Source organism: Halichoerus grypus, chromosome X (assembly GCF_964656455.1).
Source record: "Halichoerus grypus chromosome X, mHalGry1.hap1.1, whole genome shotgun sequence".
Taxonomy (NCBI): Eukaryota; Metazoa; Chordata; class Mammalia; order Carnivora; family Phocidae; genus Halichoerus; species Halichoerus grypus.
The window spans coordinates 45,429,963-45,441,592 of record NC_135727.1 but is presented as its reverse complement, the minus strand read 5'-3'; the positions used below and the strand labels follow the sequence as shown (position 1 = coordinate 45,441,592).

Genomic DNA, 11,630 nt, shown 5'->3' with positions numbered 1-11,630 from the left:
GCAACTCTGAATACTGGTCTTCTTCCTCTGGGGCTTATTAATATTGTTGTTTGCTTGTTTGTTTAGTGACTGGCTATTTTAGTCATGTCCATTTCCTCCCTGCTATGTGAAACCCCTTATGTTGCTCCTGAGAGGGCACAGCATTGGGTATGCCCACAGTCACTGTGGGATGAAAGTGCTTTTGTCAGTCCTCTTCACTGTCTTTTTCCCTGAACACACTTAACTGTTAAAGCTCCACTAATAGCTGGTTGGTTGCTCTATTGTTTTTGAAAATGCACTGAGGCATAAATTGTTTCACAGATTCGTGGTATGACATTTGGGCTTCTTTTTAGAGGTGGTTTTTGAAGTCATTGTTTGATGTTTGTTTTAACCCCCAAAAGACTCTACTTAGCCGTCTCTTTCCCTAATTCTGTAATTCTGGTAAACTAACTAGCCTGACACTGAGTTATATCTCTCATTAATCTACTGACCTCTTCTTAATTGCATTTCAACCACAATCTTCACCTTTTTATATGCTTTTAGCCTTCAACTTCTCTATACTGTGTGACATTTCCTTTGGGAAGGGATTGGGTTCTCTGTTTCAAAGCCTGCCTCTCCCACTGGGAAAAATTTCTGATACAAGGCTCTGGAGCTAGGGATGGGCACAGTGGCACAGTTTTCTCTAAGTGACACTCCTGCTTTAGGATCTGTGCATTTGACTGGGGATGCACAGTACCTTCAAGTCCTTTTGGCTTGCTTCTCCCAGGCAATGGGGGCCCCAGTATCCTTAGCACACTGTGCTGGAGGGAGAGCTTCTTTCTGATAAATGGGGACTGGGCAGAAGGGAGCCCCCATCTTTCAGCTACACTCACCCAGAACTTAGCCTGAGCAACAGATAACTCAAGGCAGGATGAGAAGTTCCTTCTCTCCCAGAAAGATAATGTGACCCTTACAGTTGTGAGCTGAGGTGAGGAGACCTGTGCTCTTGGCTGTACCCTCTAGGCATGTACTTTCCATCATGCTGAGCTGGGGGTGGGGCGGGGGGAGGAAGGAGAAAATCTTGGTTAAAATGCCACAGATTCTCATAGTTTTTATTGTTCTAGTAGGTTTTCTTAAAGAAATATGTTTTTTTTTTCTCATTTGCTGTATGTCCTTATGACCACTTCCAAAGAATTTAAAAGGTTATATTTAAAAAATAACTTCCAGGGGTGCCTGGGTGGCTCAGTTGGTTAAGCATGTGCCTTAGGCTCAGGTCATGATCCTGGGGTCCTGGGATCGAGCCCCACGTCAGGCTCCCTGCTCAGCGGGGAGCCTGCTTCTTCCTCTCCGCTTCCTGTTCCCCCTGCTTGTGCTCTCTCTCTACCTCTCTCTCTCTCTCTCTCTCTCTCTCGTTCTGTGTCAAATAGATAGATAAAATCTTAAAAAAACTTTCAGCAATTTCACTGGGGAGTGGATTCTCAGAGTTCCTCACATCACCATGCCAGAAGTGGAACACCAACCACAGTTATTTTAAATTCCCCGTCTGATAGTTTCAAGACCTGTGTCACATCTGATTCTGGTTCTGATTATTGTTTTGTCTCTTCAGAATGTTTTATTTTCTTGTCTTTCTGTATTTCTCATAATTTTTGCCTGAAAACTGGATTTGTATAAGACAGTAATTACTGAGGTAAATAGAATTTATGACTGAAGATAAGCATGTCTTTCCTGCTAAGTTTTTAGTATGGAGGTTTGCTTTAATCTGCACAGAAGGTGGGCTGAGTTTGATGTTTTCCTCCCATTGGCTTTGAGTTTTTCCAGTTGGCCTTGCAGTTTTCCTTTGCTTTTCTTAGAAAGAATATGTTTCTCGCTGTCCTCCACTGTTATTTTTACTCAATGTTTGTTAGTGTGGTGTTGAGGAGAGGGACGGGCATTCTCTCATGTTCTGATCAGGTTTTCATCTTAATGCAACCTTCACAAGTGTTCATGCTTCTCCTTCAGATACAATGCTGAGCCTAGCACACATGCCTTCTCCCTCCCCTCATAGAGCTTTTTGTTTTTTGGTGTCCTTTCCCCAGCTGCAGTGGGTTTCCACCAGTGCCTTCAGGATATGGGTTTTGTTGTCCTTCCTGCAGATTGAGTCTTTTGTTTAGTAGGGGAGTTTGGTCTGGTTGGAATTTCATCCTGAGTGAAGGCTGTCTCCCTCTCTTAGCTGGCACTATGGAGCAAGCTTTCTCAGATTCTCCCTGATCTTACCTGGGAACACCTAGTGAAGTTTCTGGAGTAAAACCTGAGTGTAAGCCTTTTATGTCTGCAGCCCTCAGGGACTTCACACACTCATGCTAACCCTCACTCGGCCTTTAGCAATTCGTTAGCAATTTCTAGCTAAATTTTCTTACTGGTCTACATGTTGTTTGGTGATGTCTATCCCAGATAAGCAGAAGCTCATGTCCTATTTCTCCCTCCACAAGTCTCTCTCTAGATTTTTGGATCATTGTTTGCCCTGTGAACTCAGTTCTCTGATGGTTTTAAGAAAAATTGCTATCTTGCAGTTTATGTAGTTGGATAAAATATTTATTGGGTTTGGGAAGATAGTGAGGGAGAAGCAAAGTAGCTATCTTTTATTATATGACTGTCCTTAGCAACATAGGTCATTGTCTGTTGACTCAATGTGAACAGGTGATAGGCTCAAGAGTCTCCAGTGACAGGAACTCTCCATTGTCAGTCATAAAGCTTTGTTTTTTTCCCCTATCCTTTTTCCCTTTGGAGTATGAAGGAGAATTTTGTAGGGATGGAAATTAAACTCCATACCATAAAACTTTAAAGCATCGTTCCCTTTCTGAGCCAGCTACAACTGGATTGGACCAGATCATCTGAGTTTGAAGTAGAAAGGTTGAACCCTTCTCTCAGAGTCCAGTGAAATAGCCCCCCGAACAATAGGGGTAAAGGATACAGTTAGGACAATTACCCAACCAACGTTCCTCAGACTCCCAGAAGGGCCTTGATTGTGCCTGGGCTTGTTTTGGTGGTTTTGTGGTGACATCGGTTTTGTATCTGCCTGGTGGAGTACTTCTTTTTTTTTCCCTCTCTCTCTTTTTTTTTAATTAACACATAATGTATTATTTGTTTCATGGGTACAGGTCTGTGATTCATCAGTCTTACACAATTCACAGCACTCACCATAGCACACACCCTCCCCAATGTCCATCACCCAGCCACCCCATCCCTCCCACCCCCCTCTACTCCAGCAATCCTCAGTTTGTTTCCTGAGATTAAGAGTCTCTTATGGTTTGTCTCCCTCTCTGGTTTCGTCTTGTTTCATTTTTCCCTCCCTTCTCCTATGATCCTCTGTCTTGTTTCTCAAATTCCTCATATCAGTGATATCATATGATACTTGTCTTTCTCTGACTGACTTATTTCACTTAGCATAATACCCTCTAGTTCCATCCATGTCGTTGCAAATGGCAAGATTTCATTTTTTTTGATGGCTGCATAATATTCCTTTGTATACATATACCACATCTTCTTTATCCATTCATCCGTTGATGGACATCTAGGCTCTTTCCATCGTTTGGCTATTGTGGACATTGTGCCCGGTGCAGTACTTCTGATGTTTGAGTCATCCTACACCCAAAAGTATAGGAGACCCCAGGCAAAGAGGGCTTAAAAAGGCATGTCATCCTCCAACTCAAGGAGAAAACAGGAGTTACCACCTGTCTGAATACCTACATGTACTATAGGCATAGCCAATGACTTGGGGGCCAAGGCCGTCAAACTGTGAATTGGCATTAAATGCCTTTCAAGGCAGTAATAATGGAGGAAGTAATGCCATTCCAAGCGTTCCTCTTTAGGTCTGTCATCTGAAGAAGCATTACCACTATTCTGACATCTTAGTTTTTTTTAAAGATTTTATTTATTTATTTATTTGTCAGAGAGAGAGCACAAGCAGGGGGAGCTGCAGGCAGAGGGAGAAGCAGGCTCCCCGCCGAGCAGGGAGCCCAATGCGGGGCTCGATCCCAGGACCCTGGGATCATGACCTGAGCCGAAGGTAGACGCTTAACCGACTGAGCCATCCAGGCGTCCCTATTCTGACATCTTAAAGGATTGGTTGGTTAATAGGGTGAAGATAAAATTAAAATCATTCTGTTTAAGAAAGCAAACTAGTTAAGGATCATTGCCTTAGAGCCAGATAAACCTAGCTTCCCACATAGGCCCCTCCCCTTATCAGTATGTGACCTCACGTAAATCACTTATACTCTTTGAGACTCAGTTCAGTCACCTATATAGAAGGCATAATAACACCTCTCCCAGAATTGCTTGTCAGAATTAAGGAGCTAGAAATATGAAAAAAAATTGACTGTGAACAGTAGTGATCTATATCACTTCTAGACCACCGTGTGGAAAAAATGAGTGTGAGATCTCCATGTACTCTTTTCCTCTGTTGCAGGGATATCATGAGCAGTCTGGATCTCTGGGAAACTAGGGAGAGCAGAACCTCACCATTCCCCATTCTCATGAAGTTTGAGAAATAAACCTTTGTTCTTAAACCACTGATGTTTTGGGGTTGGTAGCTATCCTAGCATAAGCTTAGTATAAGCTTAGCCTAACCTGACAAATGCACAAATGGTCCTCAGAGTTAAACAAAAGAATCACTGGAATGCCTTTTACAATACACATTAGATATGATAAAGCTATATTGGGAGGCAGGCAATAGATATGGGGATTGTGATGGTAAGAGAGAACTACTCAATTATCCTATCAGCAAGTCAATGGATAATGACTAAAGTTAACAAATCAGGAAATAGCAGTTATAAGTCATACATCTGATAAGAGACTTGTACCCAGAATAAACAAAGAAGTCTTACAACTTGACAATAAAAAAACAACCAACCCAATTTTAAAATGAGTAAAGGATTTATTTTTTATTTTTTTAAAAAAGATTTTATTCATTTATTTGACAGAGAGAGCAGGAGAGCACAAGCAGGGGGAACAGCAGAGGGAGAGGGAGAAGCAGGCGCCCCAGTAAAGGATTTAAATAGACATTTCTCCAAAGAAGATATACAAACGATCAATAAACACATGAAAAGATGCTCAACATCGGGCACCTGGGTGGTTCAGTAGGTTAAGTGTCTGCCTTCGGCTCAGGTCATGATCCCAGGGTCCTGGGATCGAGTCCCACATCAGGCTCCCTGCTCAGAGGAGAGTCTGCTTCTCCCTCTCCCTCTCCCTCTGCCTGCCGCTCCCCTCCTGCTTGTGCTCTCTCTCTCTCTTTCTCTCTGTCAAATAAATAAATAAATAAAATCTTTAAGAAAGAAAAGATGCTCAATATCATTAGCCATTAGGAAAATGCAAATCAATACCACAAGGGGATTCCACTTTATACTAAGATGGCTAAAATAAAAAAATATAGGCAATGACAAGTGTTAGCAAGGATGTGGAGAAGTTGGAATGCTTGTACACTGCGGATGGGATTGTCAAAGTGCCACAGTTGCTTTGGAAAACAGTTTGGCAGTTCTTCAAAAAGTTAAACATAGAGTTAACACATGACATAGCAATTCCACCCCTAGGTATATACCTTAGGAAATAAAACACATATTTAAATGCAAAAAGTTAACACTGCTATACATTATATATGAAAGTTGTTAAGAGAGTGAATCCTAATGGTTCTCATCACAAGGGGAATTTTTTTTTTGCTTTTGCTTTTTATCGTATCTATATGAGATGATGGGTATTAACTAAATTTATTGTGGTAATTATTTTACAATATATGGATTTTATAATATATGTACAATATATGTGATATGTATATCAATCCATATGCTGTACCCCTTAAACTTATATAGTAATATATGTAAATTATATTTCAATAAAACTGGAAAAAATTTTAATTTTAAAAAACAAAAAAATTGAAAAAAAAATTTTTGCTTCTTCCAGCAGAAATGAATAACTAGTGTGTCAAATACTGCACACCTGTGTTTACTTTCAAACAGACAAAAAACAAGTGCATTAAATTTAGAGTACCTCTTCACAAAAGGAATCAAAGCATACAAATGAAATTAAAGCAACTTTGGACATAATCATTACCATGCACTAAGGTTATCTACATAATAAACTAAGGCAGAACCATCATGTCTATACTTGTAAATATTATATTTTTCTTCTCAATAAAGTTTATTTTAAAAGGCAAAAAAAAAACATGTACAGAAATTTTTAGTACTGATACACACTACAATGTGGATGAACCTTGAAAACTTTATGCTACATGAAAGGTCGTATATTGTACAGTTCCATATATATATGAAATGTCTAGAAAACACAAATCAGTAGAGACAAAGTAGATCAGTGTTTGTCAGGCGCTGGGGGGAGAGAACGGGAACACCATTACATGCTAATGGGTATGAGGTTTCTTTTTAGGGTGATGGAAATATCCTGGAACTAGATAATGATGACGGTTTCAGATCTCTGTCATACTAAAAAACTACTAAATTGTACACTTTAAAAGGGTGCGTTTTGTGGTATGTGAGTTACAGTTCAATCAAGCTGTTTAAAAAAAAGAAATAGCAGCATAAGCATATTATTCAGAAATATGGAAGTAAATACTAGAAGAAACCAAAAATGTTTATGGTAGTTGCCTCTGGAGGATGAGAATGTGGAATGGCAAGGCAGACTGAAGTTTTTAATAATAAATTATTTTGTACTATTGGATTTTAAATTTTTTTACAGGTATCCCATTTGATAAAAATAAAAATGAGCTAAAAACAAAGGACACACACACTTGACATTGTGAGGACAAGTCAAAAGAGATTCTGATATATTGGGTCTGAGATGGGAACTGGGTTTCTGAATTTTTGACAAGGTAGCTAGGTGATTTTAATGCAGGTGGTCTTCTGGTGGCCAGCAAACTTTGAGAAACACTACCATATCCAATGTTAAAATCATTAGCAATGAATTGTCATATAACCCGTCTCCTGTTGTGCTCCTTTTGGAGTGGCAAGCCTCAGTTGCTAAAGAATGAAAGTAATGTGCGCAGGGCTGCATATTCGATCAGGGACAAAACTGGACCAAGAGTTGAGGCCTTCTGACTAGATAATGAAATCTATTGTGTTTTTTTTTTTTAAACTTCTGTTATATGTTGTGGGTACTGAAATCAGTAAGATAGATTCTCTGCTTTGAAAGCGGCAAGTCTAATGGGGTAATTATAATGTCTGAAAAATATATTACTTAAAATTTTACAAAGCATTTTTCCACATCTCCTGTCAGGATTAATAAAACTACAGTATAACATGAGAAGAGGCATCTTTTCCACAGTTCAGCAGGGAACGTAGAGGGGATTCGACTCAGCGGAGACTCTAGGGAAATCAAAAGGGTTTTGTTACCTTGAGGATTCCAGCCCACCAGCAGCAGTGGGGCCCTTACGGGGGGTGCGGGACCCATGAGAAGACTAGCAGTGCACATCAGACATAGTGTTCCCCAAGGTAAAGTGACAGCCACCTCTTAGCTTCCAGGACTTATTCCTGGACACAAGTGAGACGTCCTTCAGCCCTCCCCCAAACATCTGACAGAGTTCTGGCTCTGCTGGTGTAGGGCAGAGGGTAGGATCCAGCCCAGTACAGCTCACAAGCATTACCTCATCTGATCTTCTCCATAGCCCTGGAAGAGAAGTTTTATCCCCATTTCCCAGATGCTAAGACTGTTGCTTACAGCAATGGATCTGTAATAACTGCCAGGTTGATTCCTCCAGCTTTGAGTGCCAGAGGTAACATGAGTTTTACACATCATTTCACATCCTGACAACAGGAATTTTAAGTGTCTCCACTGCCTTCACAAACTTACTGAACTGTTATTTTAGGCGCTTGGTATGTATTGTCCCATTTTTAGAATCTTTTATTATTTATTTTGTGACAAAAGTAATCTATGTTTTTTTAAGGAAAAAAGCAGATGAGAGAAGATAATCTCTTCCATTGCCACTACACAGAGAAAACCACTATTTCTCTTTTGATCTACTCAATTTCATGGTTTTCCTTACTCACGGATGTATTATGTAACTTTTTTTTTTTCAAAAATGGGCTGATACCGTTTATGTAGTTCTGAAAACTTTTTTTATTAATATTTTACAATGTACCATCAACATCTCTCTTCCATGCACATGGGTGAAAGTCCCCTACTGAAAGACAGAGTGCTGCAGTTGGGTCAAAAGGCTGCTGGTAACCGAGAGTGACACCTAAAGCAAAGTATCAGCATAAGGTTAAAGCACATAGCCTGGCAAATGCCTGCCAGGGAAAGCAGGGTCGGCAATATTCCCATCAGAGAGATCAGAATTGAAGGCCAAAGGCATTAAAGATATGGAACATCTTCTAAGTCCTTCTGGCCCCTACCTCCGCCCCTCACTCCCCTGACACCCCGTTGCCCCCTTGGGGCAAACGGATCCTGAACATCTCTTTGCATCCAGTGAAAACCACCCATTTTCTGTTTTTTTCTTAGCTCTTCCTGAGCCCTTGACATATCTCCACATTCTCTCATCATCTCCTCACTGCCCAAGTGCCTTTCCTGTAAGTCCTCCTGATAGTCCTTGGGGGAATCATCCGTCCCCCTGTCTGTTTTTCTTTTTGCTTTCCTGGGCACGTAATCTTCAGCTGGGCGCTTTTCGGCAGCCCGTGGCTCACCCTCAGGCTTTGCCAGGGATTCTGGCTTGCCCTCACCGTGTGGTTTTCCCTCATCTTTGGACTTGCCCTGCTTTTCTTGCTTTCCCTCAGCTTCTGGTTGTCCTTCGTCATCTGGCTGCCCCTCATTCTGGAGCTTTCCCTCATGCCCTGGCTTCTCCTCCACTTCCAACTTTTCTTCCTCCTCTGATTTTCCTTCATCTTCTGTATCAACTTCTTCTTCTGGCTTTCCCTCATTTTCTAGGGTTCCTTCGTTTTCTGGCTCTTGTTCGTTTTCTTTGTAGATCTTTTCCATGTTGAGATTCTCCCTCCTTTGCCTGTCCTAGGAGACAGAAAGGAGGACTCAGATTGGGGAAAACAGCGCTTGAAAATAATTGCCTTTTATGATTTAGGGTTTTCCTCACCCTATCCCAAATTACAGGTGCACTCCCACCCAGACATTTTTTTCCTTTCCTTCCCACTTCACACATGTTTACATGATACAACCTTACACAGACTTCCACAGGTGCTTCTTTCTACATTTAAGCGGGGTGTGCTGAGAAGTGTGTGAGAGCAGCTTTGTCCGTAAACTTTGCTCTGGCGTTAGCTACGCCCGTGACAGTTTTAACTGGGTCGTCCCAACTGACACTGACCTGCAGGAATCCTGGCCAGTTTCGTTTTTCCCTTGCCTGCAGTTTTAAGACTTCTAGAACTGCAGACACAATAGAATAATGACCACTTCTCAGATTTCAGGGCTACTCTAATACCGTGAAGGGGCTGCACAGATGCCACGCTTCCTGTCTCTCACTTCCTTGTTCTCCCCTCGGTCCTCAACAGCCATAAAGCACCATGTTTCTTCCCTTGGAGTCCTGACAGAGGCCATGGACTCTGAGAATGCAGTAGGGTTGGCAGGTAGTGGCCTCCTCAACTTCTGCTCAAGCTTAAGTCACTCGTACTCCCAGGGGTCCTGGGACAGTTACTTTCGCCCACTGACCTGCACTGATCCTGCAGGTCTTTTCTTCTCTTGTCTGGGTTGGTGCCTACAACCACAGACCTGAAGACCTGTGGAGAGACAGGAGACAGGGTGAATGAAGGGTTGAGAAGTGAATGACTGGCAACTGGGACACTGATTCTTGTCACACTGTAGTTGTCAAAACTTTCCCAAGTCCCGCCACCCCCTTGCCCTTTCCCTTGCTTCTCTGATCCTCCCTCTACAGCCCCTCCCTAACAATCTCCATTTTTCTACCAGTGGGCAATGGCAAAGAAAGTTTACTTTCAAAAGGCTTCTATGTTTCTGAATCCTCCTCCCGAATTTCTATCTCACTTGTTCTTGCACAAAAAATGAGGGAGGTTCCGGGCAGTGATGTTCAGAAGCCAGATCCTTCTGTACTCAGTTATCTGCTTCCCAAGCCTCCCACTCCAGGGTGTCCAGATAGCACAAAGCCCATCACTTCTCTGAAAATGGTGACGATAGAGTCAGGGGGCAGGGCAGAAATGTCCAGAGCATTCCTGACACCCCTTGCCTCTCCACATACACAGAAATACCACCTTTTCCTACAATGCAAGAGAGAAATTATTTCCAAATTCAGTAAAAATTTGGCTCATGGTATCTCCTCGCAGTCCTCCCTAGTTTAGAAGCCACTCCTCCGCAAAAGGGAGCTGGTCTCCAGACTGAACCTGTCCCCCTCCTCTGCAGCACCTCCTCCCCCACTCCCCCCCAATTGCAGCCCACCATTTCCGGCTCCAAAATGGACGGAAGGTGAAGAAGAGATGCAGAGAGCGCAGGCCCTCCCCACCTCGGGTTCACAGGCTTTGCCCTCTCCCGCTGCCCTGCAGAGATCAGGCCATTACCTCGCTCTCGCCATCCCCCTCTCCCGGCCCTCTCCGTCAGACGTAGCTCGGAGCTCGATAGCCTACCTCCTAGAAGATCCCAACCGGTACCCATTCTCAACCCCTGGTCCCTCTCCATCTCCTCCCGCCAAGCCCTCCTTTTCTTGAACCAAACATATGGCCATTGGGGAAGGAAGGGGTAGAGAGAATCCAGTCCTGGACCCGCTCTGGTCTTTGCCCTCTGCCACCCCCCACCCCAGGGGTCCGCAGGTGCCTGTGGATTTGTAGCCATTCCAGAGAGATGCCTCCTTCTCCTCCCATTTCTTTCTGCCATAAGCCCACACTTACCCAGGGAAATAAGAGATGGTACCCAGACCTCTCCCCCCAACACTCATACAATTCCCTGCGCCAAAATGAATGGGGGTGGGAGGGGGTGGCATCTGGAAAGCAGACCGGATCCTCTGTAACCTCTATCAGTTACCACCCCTACCCCAGCGCCCTCCCTCTTCTCCTCCAGCTGGTACCTACCTGCAGGGCTATAGGGCAGTTGCCGCTCTGTCCCTCAGTCTGAAATCTCTCCACGGAAATAGAGAGCTAGTACCTGGAGGAGAGGGACTTCTGCACACGTCGGCTTCTGATCACGTGAAGGAAACGTCACCAGTGGGCTCGGGTCCCTAGTTCCCCTCCCACCAGCAGAAAGTGCGTCAGGAGCCAGCCCACTTCTTCCCTTCACTAGCCCGCTCCCGCCTCGCAGCGCTGAAGTCCCCTCCTCTCACCGCTTTTTTTTTTTTTTTTTTTTTAATGGTCCTTGCTAATCCCAAAGGTCAAATGTGGCCCCTTCTCCCTGTGGTATGTGTTTGTTCTATCTTATCAGGGAAGGGCTCTGTCTCCTAGGGCAACTGGCCGTTGGTACATCTCTGAGGAATTTTTTCTTTCTCTCCTTTGATCTCAAAGCACCTACCCCCTCAATCTACTTCTCCACTCAGCCACTGATGTTCATTTCTCCTCTCCTCCAGACCTTCATATAATAGGTATATGGTGGATTGTCAGGCAGGGAAGCAGATAGTTGAAATAAGGATTTTTTTTTGCTTCTAAATATTTTTTTCCAGTTTTATTTAATTTACTCCCCCCCAGCATGGGTTATCCTCATAAGCAAAACATTAAATAAAGCTATTTTCACTTGGGGGCAAAGAATGTGTTTAAGAT

The 11,630-nt window shown here is 43.2% G+C and overlaps 1 pseudogene across 1 annotated transcript; it reads right to left on the bottom strand.

Moving 5' to 3' along the window:
* Positions 1–8,031: 8,031 nt before the first annotated feature.
* Positions 8,032–11,100, bottom strand: LOC118540075 (uncharacterized; annotated as a pseudogene). The gene is made up of 3 exons (XR_013444502.1): positions 10,953–11,100; positions 9,589–9,656; positions 8,032–8,937 (listed from the first exon to the last, which is right to left on the bottom strand). The product of XR_013444502.1 is annotated as an uncharacterized LOC118540075 (transcript).
* Between the last annotated feature and the right edge of the window lie 530 nt (positions 11,101–11,630).